The sequence below is a fragment of the Mus musculus genome, chromosome 14 (genome assembly GCF_000001635.26).
Source record: "Mus musculus strain C57BL/6J chromosome 14, GRCm38.p6 C57BL/6J".
NCBI lineage: Eukaryota > Metazoa > Chordata > Mammalia > Rodentia > Muridae > Mus > Mus musculus.
In genome coordinates, this window is record NC_000080.6 from 120,833,371 (window position 1) to 120,856,104 (window position 22,734).

General features: G+C 47.0%; 2 long non-coding RNA genes across 4 annotated transcripts; one reads left to right on the forward strand and one right to left on the reverse strand.

Annotated features, from left to right (window-relative positions):
* Nucleotides 1-6,361: 6,361 nt before the first annotated feature.
* On the reverse strand, nt 6,362-14,970 carry Gm33173. 3 transcript variants are annotated; one of them, XR_874989.3, is made up of 4 exons: nt 14,875-14,970; nt 9,245-9,385; nt 8,337-8,466; nt 6,362-7,216 (listed from the first exon to the last, which is right to left on the reverse strand). It is a non-coding gene; the product is annotated as a predicted gene, 33173 (long non-coding RNA). The 3 variants fall into 3 exon arrangements; XR_003951184.1 differs by lacking the exon at nt 14,875-14,970 and having other exon boundaries at nt 6,362-6,952; nt 7,056-7,216; nt 9,245-9,603; XR_874988.3 differs by lacking the exon at nt 14,875-14,970 and having other exon boundaries at nt 9,245-9,603.
* A 3,418-nt stretch (nt 14,971-18,388) lies between these two features.
* On the forward strand, nt 18,389-20,656 carry Gm52124. Its single transcript, XR_003951155.1, has 3 exons — nt 18,389-18,473; nt 19,448-19,511; nt 20,272-20,656. It is a non-coding gene; the product is annotated as a predicted gene, 52124 (long non-coding RNA).
* Nucleotides 20,657-22,734: the final 2,078 nt, after the last annotated feature.

Here is a 22,734-nt window from a genome sequence, read left to right on the forward strand (position 1 = left end):
TATAGTAGGGTAGAGCTATGACAACCCTGACCATGTTATTTTGGGGAAGATTATGGAAGGACTTTGGAACTTGAGGCTAGAAAAGCCAGAGTGCTCAGTACCTGGTGAGTGTACTGTAGGAGCTTGGAAGATAAGAATGTTAAAAGCAGAACAGAAGATGGGGCCTAGGGGGGCGGAGATACGGCTCAGTGGTTAAGACTCTTCTTCTAGAGGTCCTGAGTTCAATTCCCAGCAACCACAAGGTGGCTCGAAATCACCTGTAATGGGATCCATTGCCCTCCTCTGGGGAGCATGAAGATGGTATACTCATAAATATTTTTTTTTTAAAGATGAGGCCTGTCTTGTGAAGTTTCAGAGGGAAGTTTAAAAACTATCGGGACCATTTGCTATTTTGATTTGAGATTTCATGAGTCTGGTTAGCTGGGGCCCAAGAATCAGCTGTGTTTAACACGATAGTAGAACTACTAACGTGAAACCTTTGCTTTGTTGGGATACTGGATACTGGCCAGCCGGAGCTGAGAAATTATCAGTGATTAAGAGGTTGAGGTTAACTCTTATGGGAAGTGTTTCCTGAGAGTCAGCACACAGAAGCTGTGTTCCAGAGGCAGCCAAGTTTGTACCTCATGCTGGCATCTGAACTTGGTAGTATAAGAGTCATCCAGATGGTACCAGTTTTGAAGTCAGGAAGGGGCCATGGAAAACAGCTGAGGCTTGGCACTGTGAGAGGCCAGGAGAGGCCACCGGGGAAGGTGCAGCCTTGGTGGCAGTTGAAGTCCTAGGACTGAAGGGACCAGGAAAGAGAAGGTGAGGCTTGGCACCGTGAAGAGAGTCAATGAAAAGCTACTGATGAGAGCAGAAACCCCCCGGCCTTTTGGAAATGGCAGTACCATGGATGACCACCAAGAATAGCAGCTGCTGTGCAGTGGAGCCAGCGAGGCCTGGAAGACAAGCTGTGTGTGCTTCAGAGCCAGAGAATGACCCACGCCCCTTGGAGGAGCCCAGAAGACCATGAGTGGAGCTCAGATATTGAATGCTCAGTGATTTACACTTTTGGGAGTTTGCTTTTGCTTTGATTTCGTTGTGACTTTTCTCTGGTTCTTCTCTCTCGAAGTAAGAAAATATTTAACTTTATTTTATTTTACAGGAACGCGTAGTTTGAGGCACTTTGAATTTTTAACGTGATTGAGTTTGTAAAAACTGCGAGGTTTTTTTTAAAGTTATTTGTATTTTTAATGTGAGACCGTGGGGATGAATGAGAAAGGAAAGTGATGTCTGTGTCAGGTTGACAAGGAGTCAGTTGTGCTGGACAGTTTAATGTCAACTTGACACAAGCTAAAATCACTGAGAGGAGGAACCCGCTCTCTTCAGTGGTTATCTTAATTAGGGTTTCATGGCTATGAAGGGACAACATGATCAAAGCAATTCTTATAAAAGAAAGCAGTTAATTGGAGCTGGCTTACAGTTTCAGAGGTTCAGTCCATGGTGATGTGCAGGCAGACACGGTGCTGGGGGAGCTGAGAATTCTACAACTTGACTGAAAGGCAGCAGGAGACATTTTCACACTGGCCAGACTTGAGCATATGTAAAGCCCCACCTCCATAGTGATACACTTCCTCTCACAAGGCCACACCTCCTCCAATAAGGCCACACCTCTTAACCGTATCGTTCCCTTGGATCAAGCATATTCAAACCACCACAGTGGTTGATGGAGGATGGTCCAGTCCATTGTGGGTGGAGCCATCCCTGGGCTGGTGGTCCTGCGTTCTATAAGCAAGCAGGCTGAGCAACCCATGTGGAACTAGCAACCTCTGCATCAGCTCCAGTCTCCAGGGTCCCATTCTATTGGAGTTCCTGTCCTGACTTCCTTCAGTGATAGAATACGGATGTGGAAGTGTGAGGCAGATAAACCCCTTCCTCCCCAGCTTGCGTTTTGACCATGGTGTTTTCTTGCATCGACAGAAATGCTGAGTAATATGGCCACTGAGAACTGAAAGGACTGAGCTGTAAAATGTGTGAGCCTAGGGATGGAGAAAGCAGGGATCCTCATCCTCCCCCAGGGACCACAGTGGCTCTACAGAGGACAGTCAGTATTGAAGCCAGCCTCCCTCTGTCAGACAGGAGTGGGAAGAGCTAGAGGACCTCCTTAATCAGGGTAACCTTCTCACGTGGGGAGCCCTTAGCTCAAACAAGCAAGTGGTTACTGGAGTCTAGCCCAGGTGTCACTGGCCGCACCAACTGCCAAGGGCTATGTTTGCCCAAAGGAGATTCTTTCCTCTCTACCTTGGAAGAGCTCAGAGTTAGCTCTGAAGGCCACATGACAGCCAGAAGGAACCATAGTACTGATTGAACCTTGGCTTTTTTTCCTGCCACCTGCCTGTCCCCGACCACCAGACCCTATAACCCTCTGGGTCCTAAACACTCAGAGAGGGGTAGCCCACAGGAGATACTAGCCTTTCTCCTAGTCGGGAGCATATGATGTTGGCTCAGTTTTAAATTTTCGAGACGTGAAATGATGGTTGTGATTCAGCTTTGGGAATTAAGGACAGCCAGAAAGACACTCAGCCTGCACAGCAGATGGAGCTAAGTCTCTATCTGATGCCAAGCTAAGCCTTAAAGCCTCAGGGAGACATAATGAATAAAAGACCTGCAAATCCCCAAGTCTCTCCCCTGTACTCTCACCAGTCAGGTTTGAGAGCAATAGTCCTGCTTTAAAAAATGCGTCCTTGGGGGCTGGAGAGATGGCTCAGAGGTTAAGAGCACTGACCGCTCTTCCAGAGGTCCTGAGTTCAATTCCCAGCAACCACATGATGGCTCACAGCCATCTGTAATGAGATCTGATGTTCTCTTCTGATGTGTCTGAAGAGAGTGACAGTGTGCTCACATACATAAAATAAATATCTTCTGGCCTCCTTGGGAACACACACACAAACATGCACTTGCATACGAATATACATGCACGTACATGAACACGAGTGCACACACACACTCCATTACCCTCATGCAGACATTCACACATACACTAAAATAAAAATAAAAGGCTGGAGAGACAGCTTAGCAGAGCATATGCTGCTCTTGTAAAGGACCCAAGTTCAGATCCCAGCACCCACTTTAGATGACTGACATCCTCCTATATATAGCTCAGGTCCAGGGGATCCAGTGCCTTCTGGCCTCCATGAGCACTGCACTGCATTCACACGCACAACCCACACACCCCTCCATATACCACACATACACACACACACACACACACACACGAATATACCTACATATACATGCATACCTCTACACACACACCCCTCCATACACACACCCCCCCACACACACACATATATTCACACCCTACAAACACCCACATCCCTCTACACACATATATTCATACCCTACAAACACATCCCTCCAGACACACACACACACACATACCTCCATACACACAGCCCCACACCACACTCCTCTCACACACACATACACCTCCATACACACACACATACACCTCCATACACATACACAAATGCATGCATACCTCTACATACACACCCCTTACACACACATATGCACATCTTACAAACACCCACATCCCTCCATACACCACACACATACCGCACACACCGAGGGACGTGTGCTTACATATGTATTAATTAAAATAAATCTTCTTTAAAATAAAAATCTTTTAAAAGATTCATTCATACTGTCCCATGATGAGCTAAGCGAAAGTCTAGCCAATTCTGCCATAAAAATCTATCAGGACAAGCCGTGCTAGCGAGCGACTTCCCAGTTCTGCTCTCTGAGATCTTCAGCTAATCATCTGAGCCAAAATTCGCTCCTTTCTGCAAAACCTATGGGGTGGATGTGGGGGCGGGAGGGGGGGGAGTGAGTTGACATATAATTTTCAAGGGCTCTTGCAGCTAAAGAATTCCTATATTCTGACCAAAAATAAGTATCGCATATATGACAAGTTTAAAACACACTTAAACAGAGCTGGGGTGTGGCTTGGTGATAAAGCTTGAGATCAGGCACAAAGCCCTCAAGCTGCACATCACACTGCCTGCATCCGTTATGCACGCAAAGCCCTGTCAGGTGCCGCGGCTGCCAGGGTTCACCCTGTGCTTCAGGAAGAGAGACCTAGTCGTCATTTGTCTATCAGAGAGGATGTGTGCAAACATGGCCATCAGGGGTTTCCTGAGACAGCGAGAGCACTGGGTTTGGAAAGGGGACTTTTTGTCGACAGATGAAGTGGTTCGCACCCTTCCCGAGGCTGCAGCCTGTTAACACAGCTCCTCATGTGGCTGTGACCCCCAACCAGAAAATCATTTTTGTTTCTACTTCATAAACGTAATCTTCCTACTGTTATGGATCGTAATATAAATATCTATGAAAGGGTCGCTCACCCCAAAGGGTTAAGAACAACCGGTCCAGAGGGAGCACAGGGAGAATGTCAGCACCTGGGTGGGTACTGGACGGTAGCTCTAAGTAGGGATTGCCAGCTATTGATCTAGAGGCCATACAAGGCCCACGACTGTGTCTTCAGTTAGCGTAGGACGCTCTTAATTGAAGGCTCACCAAAGTTCCATGTTTTCTTTTTTAAAGCCACATTTTCAACTCTGCATGTGTGTTTCGAGAGTCGAGGGATTTGGAATGACTAAAATGAAATGCCTTATTGCTCAAACACTAACGAAAAGGAAAGACTTCTAAGCTGAGGTGGACGGGATGGCCTGACAAGGCGTTCCACCTCCTTGTCTTCATGACCTGTGAGGACATCTGTAGCAAAGAGTACCAAGGTTGCCTGCATTGCTATTGAACAGGTTGATATTCTCCTCACCAGCACATAGTAGGCTCACCCTGGGTTATCCATGGAAACCTAGAGCAATCACAGGTCCTGGGAGGGGCGATGGGGGAGGGACATGGCATAGCATTGCTGGGCTGTTGTCTTTTTTTTTTTTTTTTTTTTTTTTTTTAAGTTATCTTTGGAGCCCTGGATGTTCTGGATCTCACTCTGTAGACCAGGCTGGCCTCAAACTCAGATATCTGCCTGCCTCTGCCTCCCAAGTGCTGGGATTAAAGGTGTAAGCCATCCCAGCCTATTGAAACCTCTAACCGGGGCTGGTGAGATGGCTCAGTTGGTAAGAGCACCCGCCTGCTCTTCCGAAGGTCCGAAGTTCAAATCCCAGCAACCACATGGTGGCTCACAACCACCCGTAATGAGATCTGATGCCCTCTTCTGCTGCGTCTGAAGACAGCTACAGTGTACTTACATATAATAAATAAATAAATCTTTAAAAAAAAAAAAAAAAAAAAGGAAAGAAAGAAACCTCTAAACAAACCAATAACTCAATTCACACAAGAGCTGACGGGGATCGGGGTGGGCTGATTCGGGAAAGACAGGCATTTGAGGCTGCCTAGGTTATAAACCAACTTTCCCTTATTCCAAACCAACAATGAAAACACAGCTTGTTGTAACATACAGACCTTTCCAGAGAGCCTCCTCCCTCAGGGTGCGATAGCTAGAGAGACATACACTACCACAGAGCACCTCTGCTGGAGATGTTGGAGTGCCCACTCTGTTATTCCGTCCAGGGTTTACCAGTTCCTGGCTCCTGGCATTTGCAGTGCTGAGAGACTAGGGTTTATCTTGACAAGAAACAACAGCACGGATATCCAGGTGGCCTTTCCAAATTCCAGAGCCTAGGAAAACTTGGTCAGATTCGCCCCCTTGGTGAGTAGTGGGGAGCACTGTGGCACCGTGGGAGAGCAGAGCAGAGCAAAACGTGTTGGCGATGTCAGCCAGACAGAAGGGTAAAGAAGGAGGCAAGAAAGGCATCTTATTTTAAGGCTAATTCATCATGCATTAGAATCACACAATGAACTTGTTTAAAATCCTAGAGGGCTCGGGCCCACTCCCAAGACTTAGGGGCTGTGGAGTCGAGATCGTGAGACTGGCGCTGAGATGCTGTTGGTCCAGGGAAGCCCACTCTGACGTCACTGTCCTCTGATGTTTCTGTAGTATCCCTAATGTCTTAAGGAGGAACGTGGGCTGCTGCTGGGGATGCGCTTGCAACGTTTGAACAGTGAGTGTTGTTGTCTAGAGAAGGCAAGGTAGTGACTGAGCGCCAGGGAACATGATCCCCACCCCCCACCCCCAGGCAGTTGTAAAAAAGAATAGGGAAGCCAGGCAGTGTCCTGAGAGGGGCTGGGTTTCTCTGAAGATCTAGAGGAATGGTTGGACACCACAAAGTGAACTCAGAGGGATTTCTGTGGGCTTTCGGTTTGATGGTTTGATTGCGCTTTGTTTTGATTATCCTCCTGCACCACCCCTCACCCCGCCCTCTGCCCCATACTGGTCTTTTGCTTTTCCGTTCTGATTTTCGTTTTTTTCCTGAGGGTTTGTTTCTCGTTTTCATTTTGTTTCTGAGAGAAAGGTATCCCGTGTGTGCTGTGTTGGACAATTTTCGGAGGTCAGTTCTCCCCTTCTGCTGTAAGATTTGAGGGGTTAATCTCAAGTTGTGGGGGGTTCACAAAAAATTCCTTTTCCTCCTGAGTGATCCTTCTGGCCCCACTGTGTGAGTTTACTATGGGAGTGGATGACACTGTTCTTAGAAATTAATCCTATAGGATACCCCACAGGTGACACACAGGTTCCATTTGTTTGTTTGTTTGTTTTTAATGCTTTCTGAATTGCAGCTGGGAGACTGCCCTACCGAGCATACATAGCCAAATTCATTTATATTGAAGTCATTTGCTAGGAGATTTGAGTTGAAACAAGGTCTCTGGTGGCACAGTCCTACCAGAGGGTCCCAGATCAACAGAGGCCACTGATACTTGACCTTGTGGGCTACCCAGTGACAGCCGACCTCACTCACACCACGAACTGATGCTGTTTGACTTGAAAACCTCTGAATGACAAGGAGGCTGAGCTGTTGTAGCAGACAGAAGAGGAGTTCAGGGTGACCCTGGTTGCCTAGGATACCAAGGAAGTCAAGTGTTCTAATGGCTCTTGGAGGAGAATGCAGAGAGTCACCCCCACTGCCCCCCAACCGCCGCAGAGCCCCATCAACCAGAACCTGAGTAGACAATTTGTGTTGTTGTTGTTGTTGTTGTTGTTGCTGCTGCTGCTATTGTTGAGACATCAGCAAACCCAGAGGGTTAATCAACGCTGCAGGGTGGAAGGGTTGTGAGCACAAAGGCAGGCACTGTCACTCACTGGTGCTCAAGGTGGGACGGCCTGGTAGGGAAATGCAGGAAAGGTGGCTGAGCATAGCCAGGTTGTGATTATCTGTGGTAAAGAGTTGCCCAAGGTGCTTAGACTTTTCAGAGACTCTGGCTCATATGGTCTGTGAGATACCTGCAAGGCCTTAAATTATGGCTAAACAAATACCTTTCACCTCACAATAGAGCTTGCTTGGCTGTAATTTCTAGCTAAACAAAAGAAACACAAGACCCTGGCACAACCACGTACAACTCGTACAACTCTCGCTTCAAACTGAGGTGGCTCTGAGCTCTAGGTTGCAGGCATCCCAGTCACTAACATCCCCACACCACAGCCAGAGTAAGTGGATAGATATCATCCACACCTCCACTGCTAGGTGTGTTCTCCTAAGAGAACTTCTTGGGATTTGAGAGATGGCTCGGAGTTAAGAGCACTCACTGGCTGCTCTTGCAGAGGACCCAGGTTTTATTCCTAGAACCTACATAGACTCTCACAGTCATCCGTACCGGCAGTGCCAGGGGAGCTGGCGCCCTCTTCTGACCTCTGAGGGTGATGCATGCATGCATACAAACATACATACATACATACATACATACATACATACATACATACATACACGAAAAACATCCATACACACAAAATAAAAATAAATCAATCTTTTAAATAGAGAGATCCTCTTAAGCAAACACCGTAGGAGAGTCAGGTCAAGGGAGCATGTTTGGGAAGCCAAATGAATGTGATGCTCGTTACCAGAGAGCCAAGACAGCTCTCTGCAACTGTGTGGCTTTCCAGGCAAGAATCCTCCTGGATATTCACCGGCTGGAATTAGTACCCTGTTCCTGGTATTTCCATACACTGTCACCTTCTGTGCTTGCTGAGAAAGTGTTTGAACTGAGAATATGGCCCAAAGCCAACGGGCTCTTGGCTCTGCAATTCTCCTGAACAGTTGCACTTTCACTTTGGACCTGAAGGCTCATCCTGGGTCCACAGCTGACCCTGACACCGGAAATTCCTGGAAGAGGCTCAACCCGTCTCCTCAACTCCAAACCTAAAGTAAGCTGACAGGACCACTTCCTTATCTAGAGGAGGAAACCAGGAAAAGAGGTAGAAACCAGGACAGGAGGGCTTGACTTACCTCGAGACTCTAGGCAAGTCATCCAAGCTCGCTGGACAGCATCCTTGTGTTCTTAAAGGGAGATGCAGGGTGTAGGGTGTGTCTGCTGGTTCCTTGGGTTTCCGTCTCTACTTCTCTGGCCCACTATCTCCTAGGAGCCCATAAGAAAGAATGACATCTTTGCCTTGTGGTGTCCAGATGAGACCTCCCTTCAGGGTCCCAAGAAAAAGTTAGAAAGGCACAGAGAGGGTGTGTTCCCATTGCTCTGCCCTCTTCCAGGAAGTAAAGAGGTCGCTCTCCTGTGGTCTCTGCTCCCTCAAGGCAACCATGTCTGGCTTCTGATAATCTCTCCCTCGCCTAGCCCCAGACCCATGGGTGTTAATCAACCCTCCTGTGCTAGCCTTGGGGCTATTTCACCCCTGATCCAGTTTCCTGTGATTCTGCAAATGGCTTAAAATTGTTTTCATCTCCCTGGTAGTAACTTGAGAGTGCAAACTATTTCCTTCTGAGACCATGACTAACACAACCAGCAACACAGAGCACACCAAGCATCACAGGGTGTTTCGGGGTAAACCATTTCCACTTCAGTTTGGAATTTATAGATGCTGTAACCAGCAGAAAACCTGCTTCTATAACTGCAGTTATGACTTTGGGGATTGTTTTCAAAAGAGCTTTACCGGTCTCGGTGACAGACAATAGCATGAGTCTCTAGAATACATTTCTATCTGATAATGTTTTATTGGAGAGGAATAAACATTGTGGTAGTAACCAACCACTATGTGATTGGATTTAAGGCTCACTCCGAGCAATGACAGCACTCAGCCAAGGCTCTGAGACTAGTGGGGGCCAAATATGCTCGTTCTGCTAAAGGAATGTAGCGGTAAAATTACTCCACAGCATTCTACTTCAGCCTTAGATAGGAGTCTCACCTTCCCTTTATCAGAGAGGCGTCCTCCTGCAGGAGGTAGCCCCTAATCCAGAGGCCCACAGCTGGATAATGAGAGATCCTGGGACACTCAGACATCAATGTAGTGTCTTCATTAAACCCCTTCCCTCAGGGCTTAGGAAAACTGTACGGAAGAGGTGGGAAGATTGTAAGATCCACAGTAGATGAATCACACCAAGGGAACGAAGGCTTCCAGACAAGAATGGACTGAACACATACACACTCACAGAGCTTGAGGCAGCATGCACAGGCCTGCACAGGCCTGCACAGCTCCAAACCAGTCAGGGGTCAAAGCTGACATGGGACAGTAGGCACAAGTGTCCACTGCCAATCAAGAAGGGATCTCCAATTGATGAGTACTCAGAAAGAAAATTTTGTTTCTCTAATGGAATCTCACTGGGTATTCAAACCATATTTAAGGGGCAGGCCCCATGTCTAGCATAAAATGGACATGGAGGCCATCACAAAGATATTTTGGAAGTTTTCTTGTCTCATAATGCTTTGCTTGGACATTTTTTTAAACCTTACTGGTCTTTTGCTTGTATATTATGGTTTCTGATTCTGTGTTTTTATGGAGTATTTGTGTGCATGTGTGTGTGTCCTTGTGTGTTTGTGAATTCATGTGCATTGCATGTGCATGTGTGTTCGTATATGTACATTGTGTGTGCACATATGTGGTCTTGTGTATGCATACACATGCACACATGTACACATGTGCCTGTGTGTTCATGTGTATGGATGTGTGAATGCATGTGCATGTATTGCATATGCATTGTGCACACTGCATGTACATGTGTTTGTATGTACATCTGTGTGCCTGTGTGTGCTCATATGCATGCATGTGTGAATGAGTGTGTGCAGTGATGTGTGTGTGTGTGTGTGTGTGTGTGTGTGTGTGCGTGCATGCACATGCATTTCTTGTGCTTTGTTTTTCATTCTGTTTTATTGTTTGTCATTTTTTTGTCTGCTGTCTTGAGAGAAAAGGTGTGGAGTGGTAGGGTGGGGAGGTGAAGAGGACTTGGGAAGACATGAGAGAAGGGAAACTGATCAGAATATATTATATGAAACAAACTTTATTTTCAATTAATAATAACCATGTTTTACTTGTAACGTGTGGTGGTTTGAATATGCTTGGCCCAGGGAGTGGCACTATTAGGAATTATGGCCTTGTTGGAGGAAGTGTGTCACTGTGGGTGTGGGCTTTGAGACCCTCCTCCTGGCAGCCTGCAGAGCATGCCAGTCTTCTCCTGGTTCCCTTCAAAACACACATGCACAAGAGTACACGCAGGCACACATGCACACCAACACACATGTACATGCATGCACATGCATGCATACACACACACATACACAAGCACATACATGCATGCATACACACAGGCAGTGCACACACACATGCATTTGTGGGCCTGGGCACCAGAGGTTTTCTATGGAAATCTCTAGCCAGGCCTGGTGCAAGGGTTCTGGTGAAGTTCCAGGTCAGCCATGGTTACCCTGTCTTGGGGCCAGCAAGAAGGCTGGGGGGGAGGGGGGGTAAAGTGTTTGCCACACAAACCTAAAGACCTGGGTTTGATCCCTGAAACCCATGGGATGGAAAAGGGAAAACCAACTCCTGAGATTGTCTTCTGACCTCCACACTTATGCTATGAAGCACAAGTGTGAGTGTTTGATTCACCACTGGTGGTACTGTTTGGGAAGGAGCAGGAGCAGCGGGCCTCACTGGAAGGATGTGTGTCACTGGTGTTGGGCTTTGAGATCTCAAAAGCACACACCATTCTCAGTTAGCCTTCTGCCTTATATATGTGTCTCAAAATGTAATCTCTCCACTACTGCTGCAATGCCATGCCATGCCTGCCTGCTGTAGTGCCTGCCTGCCTGCTGCCTGCTGCCATGCTTCCTGCCATAATGTTCATTGATTTACCCTCTGAAACTGTTAAGCCCCCAATGAACTTTTTATTCTCTAAGTTGCCTTGGTCATGGTGTCTTGTCACAGCAACAAGAAAAGTAACAAAGATGTCAGCTAGGCAGGATAACCAGTTTGCTCTACAGTTCCTATCTCTGCCTTCTGAGTGTTGGAATTACAGGCAGGTTACCACACCAACCTAGCATTTCTGCCAGTTCTGGGAATGTAAATTGTGGTTCCATACCGGCCTTGAGCCATCTTGCTGGTAAGAGTTTAACCACCCATAAAAAAAAAAATAAAATAAAATAAAATAAAAAAACTGTAGCGTGTACCCCATTAAATAAATGAATGAATGAATGAATGAATGAATAAATAAATAATAAATAAATAAATAAAAGAGTTTAACCACTGAGGCATTTCTCCATCCATCCCTGCCATTTCTTGATAATGTTTCATGGGAGAAGCACTGTGTTTAAAGCTTTATCTATATGAATAGTAACTGATTACCATAGTTTTTCCAGTAACAATGTTGTCAAACCAACTCCTCTGGCCAGCTATCTATAGGGTTTCCATTGCAGTGCAGAGACACAATGACCAAGGCAACTCTTAAAAAGGACAACATTTAATTGGGGCTGGCTTACAGGTTCAGAGATTTAGTCCATTATCATCAAGGTGAGAGCATGGCAGTGAAGGCAGCCAGCAAGAGACTCTCTTCATAAGGCAAACAAGAGGAGAGTCTCTTCACTGGGAAGATCCTGAGCCTCAGAGTAACCCCCACAGTGACACAATTCATCCAACAGGGCCACACCTACTAACAGTGCCACTCCCTGGTGAGCCAAGCCCCTCCCTTTTAGGAAAATGCCAGCCATTCGTGACCCTCTGTCTAAAATCTGTGGATTATCTACCACTGGAGGGTTGGGGTGGGGTTGTTCCAAACAGCCGCTTTCCCTTCAGCCTTCTCATACAGAAACTCAGCCAAAGATGGTGGCCTCAAACTTCATAGGAACCTTTTCAGTGAGTACCTCAGCAGCTTCTTCTAGGACCCAAAGTTTGCATTCAGGAAGGGTCTGTCCCAAAGAACAATGCTGCCCTCCAATAGCAAAGGGTCACCTGGGGGCTGGAGAGATGGCTCAGTGGTTAAGTGCACTGACTGCTCTTCCAAAGGTCCCAAGTTCAAATCTCAGCAACCACATGGTGGCTCACAATCTGTAATGACATCTGACGCCCTCTTCTGGTGTGCCTGAAGACAGCTACAGTGTACTTATAAATAAATAAATATTTTTTAAAAACAAAAAACAAAGGGTCACCTGACTCATTTTTCACTCAAAGCCAACACGGCTTCCTCCACCCATGATCCCCTGCATTCTGCCCCACTGTGCTGTCAATCAATGGTCTCTGTCTGGTGAATGGTGGTTCTGGGATTGCCAGTGAAGGTAAACTGTAGCAAGCACAGAGTTCAGACTCTGCAAGGGAGCAGGACACCCGGAGACAGAGGATTTCAGAGCACCTGAAGGAGGACTTGCTGCTAAGGGCAGACTTTTGTTTTAACTGACTGGGTTCTGTTACGTAAGCCATTGTTCACAGTGTGTCTTTCACCCTAATGCATCTGACTTCAATTGTCTGTGTGCCCAATCATGCCTAGACATGAGATGGTAAACAGGGGGTTCCCCCTAAAAGTTCACTTAGAGAACACAGTGTGACCTACTGAGAGTGCGCTCCATCAGCCCAGGCCGGATCAGCACTCAACCGCCAGTCCTAGACAGTTCTGAGAAGGTGCCACAGGAAGAGAGTCAGAGCTGCCAGGGCGATTTGACCTGACTGCTTTCTTTGGAGAGGGGTGTGTGTGTAGCTCTGAGAGGGTGTGGGTTCAGTTGCTTTGCTGGGAAAGGGATGTGTCTATCTCAAGCCAAGCAGAGTCCCAGGCTAACCTGTCCCTAGGCTTCCCTGTCGCACAGGTTTTACTCCAGGATCTTCCTCCCCTAGCAGTCCTTCCACTCTCACTCAGTCCTTAATGGTGATTCAGGGTTTCTACAAAGTGACATTGCCGTCTCTGCTGAAGTGTCAGGCTGAGGCTTAGCAGCTGAATCACGGAGCATTGCTGAGACCTCATGACCTGTTTGCTCATCTCTCACCGCTGAAGAAGCCAAGGCTGGGAGGAGCTGAGAGTACCAAGGTCACCCAGCTGGAGCTTGAAACTGGATTTGTAGGATGCCAAAGCCAGGCTGTGGCGGCTCCTCCTCCTCCTCCTCCTCCTCCTCCTCCTCCTGCTCCTCCTCCTCTTCCTCCTCTTCCTCCTCACTCTTTAAGGAGCTGATCTGATCAAATAGTGATTGTGTTTGCCTGTCAGAGGCCAAAGCCCAGGCTGCACCTTGCCCCACTCTTAACAAAGGTTTATCTACATCTTTTTGCAGGGAATAAACTACAGTGATTGCTACTTCCAATTTCTGATATAAAAAGAAAGTGCTAGAAAAAAAAATTCCTGCTGCTCCAGTTTTAAGTGAATCCTGTATTGTCAAGACACTGGGAGTCTAAAATTGAGCCCTTTAGGGAGCCAGGGGTAATTTTTAGAATCACAGTGAATTACAGAGGCAGGCAAGTGTCTCTGATGAATGAGTTAGCAAAAAGCACTCTACTACAGTTCAAACCCCTGAAGTCATATTAGCTGTTTTTAGAACACACCAACCTTCTGCTAAGTTCAAGCCAAGTTCAGCAGGCAGAGGGAGGAGCGCTCGGCTGACACTCGGCTGACACTCAGCTAGCACTAGGCTGGCATGGCCTGCAGAGGGAAGAGCTCAGACTTGGGAGGCAGGAGCACTGACTTCAAGCCCAGCTGTGTGCCTTGGCATAGCCTCTCCGAGGCTCACACTCGCAGGTATGCCGTGGAGGACTGATCCTCAGTCATGGAGACAATAAATATAAATATTCGGTATTCAAATCAACAACAGGGTGAACACCTGATGCTTGTCAGTCAAGGGCACCACTTGTAGTGAAAACAGGAGGAGGGAAAGATCTAGAAGAGCACAGTAAGGAAAAGCAGAGTCAGGGGGAGTGGGGTTAGATGCATGGAGGTGGCCACAGCTACAAGGGGACACTGGAGAGGAGAATTGAACGGTACCCAAAAACCGTGGACTTAGGAAGGCACTGGGTCAGATCCAAGCAGGGGACAGGCAGACACTCTAAGCCAGCAGTGGTTCTCAACCTGTGGGCCATGAGCCATTTGGGGTTGAAAGACCCTCTCACAGGGGTCTCATATCAGACATCCTGCATATCCGGTGTTTACATTACTATTCATATAATTAGCGAAGTTATTATGGGGTAGCAATGAAAATACTTTTAAGGTTGGGGGTCACCAGGACATGAGGAACTGTATCAAAGGATTGCTCCCTTAGGAAGGGTGAGAATCACTGCTCTAAAGAGAGTGTAATGAGGAGACAATGTCCAGGAATGGTAGTGTGTGCCTAGACTCCCGGAACTCAGGAACTGTCACAAGTTCAAGGCCAGCCTGGGTCACACAGGGAGTACCAGGACTATAGATCAAGGCCAGAAAGAAAGGAAGAAAGAAAGAAAGAAAGAAAGAAAGAAAGAAAGAAAGAAAGAAAGAAAGAAAGAAAGAAACAAACAAACAAACAAAAAGAAAGAAACAAAGAAAGAAAGAGAGAGAGATACAGATAGATCCAGTGAGCGAGGCTTGAGCAGACCAAAGGAAACACCTGGTCCTCTGCCTCCTCAGGATGATGCAGCATCAAGGCGTGGCCAGATGAGAACCTCTCCCTCTGGAGCGCCCCAGCTCGTTGACTGTAAGAGATAGAGAGCTCTTCCTTATAATCACCTTGTGGTGATATTTTTGTTATAGGGAGAGAAAAAAGAAACAGGATTATCGCCCTCCTGTTCTCCCTTCTCCACACCCTGCCATTTCCACCCAAATGGAAAGCTGGTACCCAGTGATGCATGCAGAGTCTAGAAGGGAGGTCCTAGCAGACAAAGCCCAGGAAAAGTGAAGGTCTGCAGTTTCCACAGTGTGGGGTTAGGGAGGGTGGGGGAGGGCATGACAGCCCCTTACTCGGAAAGATTAAACAGCTCGAGTCTTTATGTGAATCAGAAAGATGATGTATAAAAACACTGCCACCCTTTAAAAGGAATGTATTGTTCAGAATTTCTACAAAGCCTAGGCCCACCCCCTCTCTGGCTAGTCTGAACCGACTTTTACAACCTGCTGTCGCAGAAAGAGCAGCGAGTCAGACAAATCTAAAGCAATACACAAACATCTGAACCATAAAAGCACAGACATACGAGTAAGGCTATACAGACTGAGCAGATTTATTTATATATTTAGGAATATACTTGTAACATCAATTAAAGATAAAGAGGTCATTTCATTCAGAGAGAATAGGAATGGGGTGTACACTTTCTTTAGAAACCAATTCCCAAATCTGAGAACAATTTGAGAAAGTCCTAAAATAATGGCCGTGTCTGCTCTGCTTCTGTCTCTGCGTCATCGCTTGCAAGAGAACTGTTTCAGCCCCGTTGTGGATACAGATGGCCCTGACCTACCTTCCCTCCCTGGGGTCCTGAGCTGCTGGGAAAGTGGGTCTGCCCGGCGGCCTGCGCATCCTCACAAGCCTGACCAAACTGGGTAACGGGGAGACTGAGGTGTCCAGCCTCTTCTTTTCCAGCCCCTCTCCTCAGGGCATCCACTGTCTCTGTCCACCCCCACTCGTGCATCAGCTTGTACCCAGTGCTGTCTGCCACGTCCTCTGTTCTGGGAGCACAGCCTTGGACTCCTGGTGCGTGGAAGCTGTAATTCCTCCTCCCCAACAGAGTGCAGGCTGGGAGCCCAAATGCGCAGAATCAGACTTCACAGTCTCGGATATCCCAGCAGCGCAGGAACAATCCACACTGGTTGGCGCCTGGTGGCACATCTGACAGTCTTACCCTCTTGGTTCGTCCTCCAGCATCTGAGCTTTCTTCCTGGATGAGACGCAAGACTAGGGAGCCTGGAGTGCACCTGCCCACAGGGGAGTTCATCCCTTAAACATTTCAACGCGACCTTGTAGTCTGCGTATGTGCTAAGCCGCGTTTATGGTGATTCTGGCACACATCGACAGATGAACTAAGCCATATGGAACCACTGTTATGTGGCTACACTCACACACATGTGGCTACACTCACACACATGTGGCTACACTCACATACATGTGGCTACACTCACACACATGTGGCTACACTCACACACATGTGGCTACACTCACATACATGTGGCTACACTCACAAGTGGCTTTACTCACACACATGTGACTACACTCACACACAAGTGGCTATATTCACACACATGTGGCTACACTCACACACATGTGGCTACACTCACATACATGTGGCTACACTCACACACAAGTGGCTTTACTCACACACATGTGACTACACTCACACACAAATGGCTATACTCACACACATGTGGCTACACTCACATACATGTGGCTTCACTCACACACATGTGGCTTTACTCACACACATGTGGCTACACTCACACACAAGTGGCTATACTCACACACATGTGGCTACACTCACACACATGTGACTATACTCACACACATGTGGCTACACTCACATACATGTAGCATACGCTTACACAAACTCATATACACATAAGTAAAAATAAAAATCTCTTCTAAAACAATAGCTAAGTCTTTTCTCTTCACGAGGAAAATTAACAAAGAATAGATACCTGAATAAAGGAGCCGTGTGTGTGTGTGTGTGTGTGTGTGTGTATGTCATGGGGGGAAACAGTTGACTCAATAGAACCTTCTCATTCAAGCTCACTCCACAGACTCTTCCTGACTGGGCAACACTTCCAGCAACTTACACTTCTGGCCCTGAACCAAAAGAAAATAAACAAATGTTGACTTTTTTTTCATATTTAAGATCCATTTTAAAGGGCTAAATGAGGGGAAAGTCAGCCTACAGTTGTTTTTGTTGTTGCTATTGTATTCTTTTGGGATTTTGCTATTTGGTATATATATATATATATGAAACAAAAAAGTATTTTTCTGTGTAGTCCTGGCTGTCCTGGAACTCACTCTGTAAACCAGGCTGGCCTTGGTTTGACCTCTGCCTCCAGATTAAAGGCGTGCACCACTGCACAAGGCAAGTTTCCTGTTAATGAAACTTGACCCAGGAACCATTTCTAAAGACAAGTTACAAGTGCACTCTTTCTGTGAAGGGTAGCATCAGCCTTCCTTCACCGGGTTTCTTGAATGTCTTTTGTAAATCTTAGATTTAGTTCAAATACAAGCATAAAACAGACAGAAGATTCACTAAGTAGCCCAGTCACACTGATCTTGAACTCAGCTTTGATTCTAAACTGTTTCAGAAACAAAGAGGAAAGAGAAGATGATAAATTTCTAAAGAACTAGATATTCGAATTCAAGGGCAACTTAAATCAAATCTATCCAGTCACTTAGGGCCACAGTTTTATGTCTAACAAGCTGGGGTTACACCAGCACTGGCCATCTCTGTGAGACAATGTCTCTAGAATACTTTCCCTCCCCTGTCATAATTTGTCAAATGTCATTATTCACGCAGAAAATATTTAAGGATGCTTATATACCATCACTGGCTCTAACTCCTAAAGACACCATGGGAAGATCACAGTTCTGTCCTTGGAGATCATAGTTAGTGGGAGAACGACTGGACCAGCTGGAAAACCCCTGTGGACCATGAGCTAAGAGTGCTTAGACCAGGACAGACCAGAAGGGGCCACCCAGGAGAACGAGGAACACACACACTCACACACACATATACACACACACAGACACACTCACAGATACACATACACACAGAGAGACACAGAGACACACTCAGACACACATATACATACTCACAGATACACAGAAACACATACACACACAGACACACTCACAGATACACAGACACACACATGTACACTCACAGATACACATACACACAGAGACACACACAGACACACACATACACACTCACAGACACACAAACATACACACACACAGGTACACACAGAGACACACTACACACAGAGACACACACACACACACACACATCTCTCAGGGATAACAGGGTTCCATCACTTGTCTTGGGGTAAAATAACAACTACATTTAACAGGAGTGACCTCCTCAGGAGAAAAAAAAATCTTTTCTTTCTCTTTAAAAAAAATTAAAATTAAAATCTGCCCATTTGCTAAGAACAGAGGCTGGAGTTGTGCGGCACCAACCTGAAGGGAGAAAGAAAACGCCTTAACGTGTGTTCTGGGCAGATGCGATGCCAATTATTTTTGAGGTAAGAGACTAGAAAGTCACATGACTATCCTCCGACTCCCAGTGCCTTGGCCCTCCTAGCCCGTTGTTCTCACGACCTCCTCTTGCTTGATGGAAGTGTGGCACCTGAAGGTCCAAGGATCTTGCCGGGCTGCCCGAGCTGTCAGTGCAGGGCTGCCACTGTGTTAAGCTGCCTTGTAGATATAACTTCTTCCTTGGCCCTCAGCCTCCTCATGGGTAAAATGGCTGAGTTGGAGCCCAGGTCCCCTTACACCAGACTTTACATATGTGTTCAGAGAGTTCACATACATAGGCTTCAGGAACTGGATAGTGTTGCCTCTGACAGTGGACACCTTTGAGTATAAACAGGAAGCTGTAGGTCAGCCCGGGCTGGGTGAGGGTGTGGTCAAAGAGCCTTGCCTCCCATGCATATGGTAGAACCATCTAGCTGGCGAGTCCCCTATGGATTGACCAAGCTCGCTCAGTCAGTCAACAGGTTCTCAGTCAGTCAATAGGCTCTCCAGTGCAGGAGTGAGGATTAAAAAGAAAATGGACAGTTAGGCAACACTGTAGAGTGACCCCAGTCAATTCTGAGATTGAAGGCAAATTTTTATTTTCCAACCCACTTTTTAATAACATTTTAATTACATGCGAGTATTTTGGGCAAGCAGTACAATAAGGAACAAAGCAGCTGTACATTAAGGAACTCTAACAAAGCCTCAAGTCTTGTGATTACTCCTGATAGTTGTTACAAAGGGCTTACTATAATGACCAAAATACTTGAGCCCACTTCCTCGTCCAAGCCCAAAAATCTTGCCTGATTTTTGGCCTAGTTCCACCCAAAACCAAAATTCCTGCCTTATCCTATTTCCCTATCACAGCCTAAAGTTAGATTCTTGCCTTATCTTGCCCTAAAGTCAGATTCTTGCCAGAGCTTACTTCCGTGTACTAGGCCAATGTCAGAGTCCTCTCTGAGGCCCACTTCTTTGTCCTTAGCCAATGTCAGACTCCTGCCAAGCGGTACCCCAAAAGGCTTTCCACAGCGGATCTCAGCAGGAAGGTAAGATCTACGGGTTTTGAAGGGCGTGGGGGCAGAAAAGGAGATGGCTCCGTGGGGGAAGGGCTCGCTGAGCATCAGCAGGACCTGAGTTTAGACCCCAAGCACCCACTCAAAGTCGGGCTCAAAGTCGGGGAACAGCAAGTCCCAGAACTAATGAAAGGTTGTTTCAAAACTAAGGTAGAGCAAGAGAAAGGAAGACGCTGACCCTGACCACCTGGCTCTGCTGGCTTTAGCAGCCCACCGCACCACACACACATATTTGATCATACACACACACACACACACACACACACGGGGGGGGGGGGCAGAGGAGGAGGAGGAGAAGGAAGAGGAGAAATAAGCTTTGCTTGACAGTCATAAGCTGTAAAATGACGTCTAGCTAAAAACTGTTGCTCCTAGTAAGACATAAGCCATCATGGTCCATGTCAGTAGGAAAGTACGTTAGAGAGATCAGAGCACATCGAAGTGTCACAGAGAGGCAGGAGGCACCGATAACACCCTCGAGGCTGGCCTTTGGGTGACCCCTCATTGATGTAGAAACTTCTATTTCTTTGGAAAGTCCGTTATGTCAAATGATGTTTTGCTGGGGCACACAGGTGAAAGGGTGTTTCGATATAGCAGACACGTGAAAGGACCCATGACGAAGAAATATAAATATGACCCCACAGACAGTTGGGGACGAGCACTGAGCCTAGGTTTGGTTTGCTCCACCTTGCTATTCTTCGATAACGAGACACATGTATTCGTTCACCTTACACAGTTGAGCTCAACTTGTGGTAACACTGCCATTGAAAGAAACTCATCCAAGAACTGCTCATGAGGTTCCTGTGGCAGCTTGCTGCTTCTGTGGCATTGTCTCAGGCCAGTTGGTGAGCCTGGTGGTTTCTTCAGGATTGAACTACAGCTGCTGGTTCCTGCCTGGCGTCTGCCTGCTGAGAGGGCTGGTCTGCAGCTGCTGAGTCATATCTGGTGTTTGCGATGGGACTGAACTGCTGCCCGAGATGATCAAGCTCCCCTCTAAAGAACAATGGCTGAACAGGTCCGCTTCCCCCACATCCTAATAACTTTTCTCTACCACAACCTCTGCTGGGTGGTAGGCTGGAGGAGAGATTGAACCCTTGTTAAAAGTAGGTTGCTCAGGAGGCAGAGGCAGGCGCATTTCTGAGTTCGAGGCCAGCCTGGTCTACAAAGTGAGTTCCAAGACAGCCAGGGATATACAGAGAGAAATCCTGTCTCGGAAAAAAAAAACCCAAAAAAGTAGGTTGCAAAAAATTTATGCCTATTCCTCATTCAAGCCAAAGGTTTATCTCAGGATGGAAAAATGAGCCTGGTACAAGAATAAGTCCATGTGTCAGGAAGAGAGTGGGGATGTCAAGACTCCAGAGGATGAGAGTGAGGGCAGGACTGTGCTAGGTGGTCAGGAAGGATATAACTCTGAAGAATCCAGTTATGGCAAAGAGAAGGCAGATGGCTGTGGCTGTGACTGTAAACTACCGTGTTTCGTGTCAAATTGGCCCAGCAGTCATTTTTGCCTTTGTTTGGCTGACACCTGGTTCCACAGGAAGGAAATTGTAAAGAAGGCGTCACTTTTTCTTCTTGAACTTGCTATTGTGTACTGAGAGTCTCATTTTTTTCTTGTCTCAAAGACTCAAGCCTTTAGGGAACCTTAGGGATGAGGTTACAACAATGGAAAGTCAGACAGATGTAAATATTCAGGATTCTGCATCTGTCTCACAGATTAAAGAATTCTTGGAAGCTTGGTTCCTGAGTCTTCAGAATCAATCATCTACCCACCGAAAAATCACTGGTTTTGCAGTGAACATGCCCTGACATTTTTCCAGTCATTGGTCCCTAACAATGGAGTGTATAGCTGCGGTTCACAGAGCATCTCCGTTGGGTTCAGCACTGTGAATAGTTCAGGGATGGATTGAAGTATGTGGGCAGGGCTAGAGTGATGACGTAAGGTTTACTCTGCAGAGAACCAGAGCTCAGGTCCCAGGGCCAGCATTGAGAAGCTCACCACACCCTCCCCTCGACTTCTCTACCCTTCTACCCGTGCATCACACGCACACAAACACGCATACGTGTGCATGCGCGGGCACACACACTTACACACAAATAAAATAAAAATAAAATAGTTCTCTAAAATATATGGGAGGGTGTGCAGAGGTCAAATTGGAGTCCTGCAATTTGTTTTATACATGGGACTTGAGCATCCACAGATTTGAGCTCCCTGGAAGCAATCCCTGTAGATACCGGAAGACTTGCTCAGAGTCATACAATGAAATGACCATGAGTGGAGCTTAGAATCCACCAAGGCAGATCTGTTGCCAGAGTTCCAGAACAAGCAGCTCCTTCATTCACGTGAGGAGAGAAAATGTTACGGACGCACTAGAAATCCAGCCTTCCTTCCGAGGAAGCAGAATGTGGTGGCAGATGGTGCCTACGGATCGCCCTCACCATCACAACACGCGCTTGCATTACACTCTGCAACTCCAAAGCGTGCTGGAAGGCATCTCATTGACTCTTTTCCTCACATGGATGAGAACGTCCCAGCAGCTCTTGGCAAGGCCTGCACCTTAGCTCCCCACCACACAGACTGCGTGATCATTCCATCTTAAGGAGCAGAGAGCGTTGCCCAGCCTATGCATGCTCAAGGCAGGCTTTCTAGGGTTCCCCGAGGCAGGCTTTCTGGGGTCCCGCGAGGCAAACCGTTCGCCATCCTCTCCACTTGGCCTTCTGTGTGCTCATGTCTCATCCACATGCTATGGGACTCTTGGGGCTCTGAAGTTTACCCAAAAGCCATTGAAACGGAAATAATGATTTGGTCCTGGGTCTTCAGCCTCCCCTCAAGAAAGGCTTGGCCTCTGGGCTCTTTCGGATCAGTTCTGGGCTTCCAAGGTCACCCCTGTCCTGCCCCACCCTGAACTTTGCACCATTCTACTGAGAAGACACAGATAAGCCAAGGACAGTCTGGGGACATCAATCTGGAACGCAGCATACGCATGTGCGCATGCGCGCACGTGCAAAGACAGTCTAATGAGAACCGGGACCTGGGCTGGGAAAGCTGTGGATCCCTCACCTCAACTATTCTGCCCTATTACCCGGTAAGAATTTCCGTGTTACAAAATCCAGTATCTGGGCTGGAGAGATGACTCAGTGGTTAAGAGCACTGACTGTTCTTCTAGAGTTCCTGGGTTCAATTCCCAGCAATCACATGGTG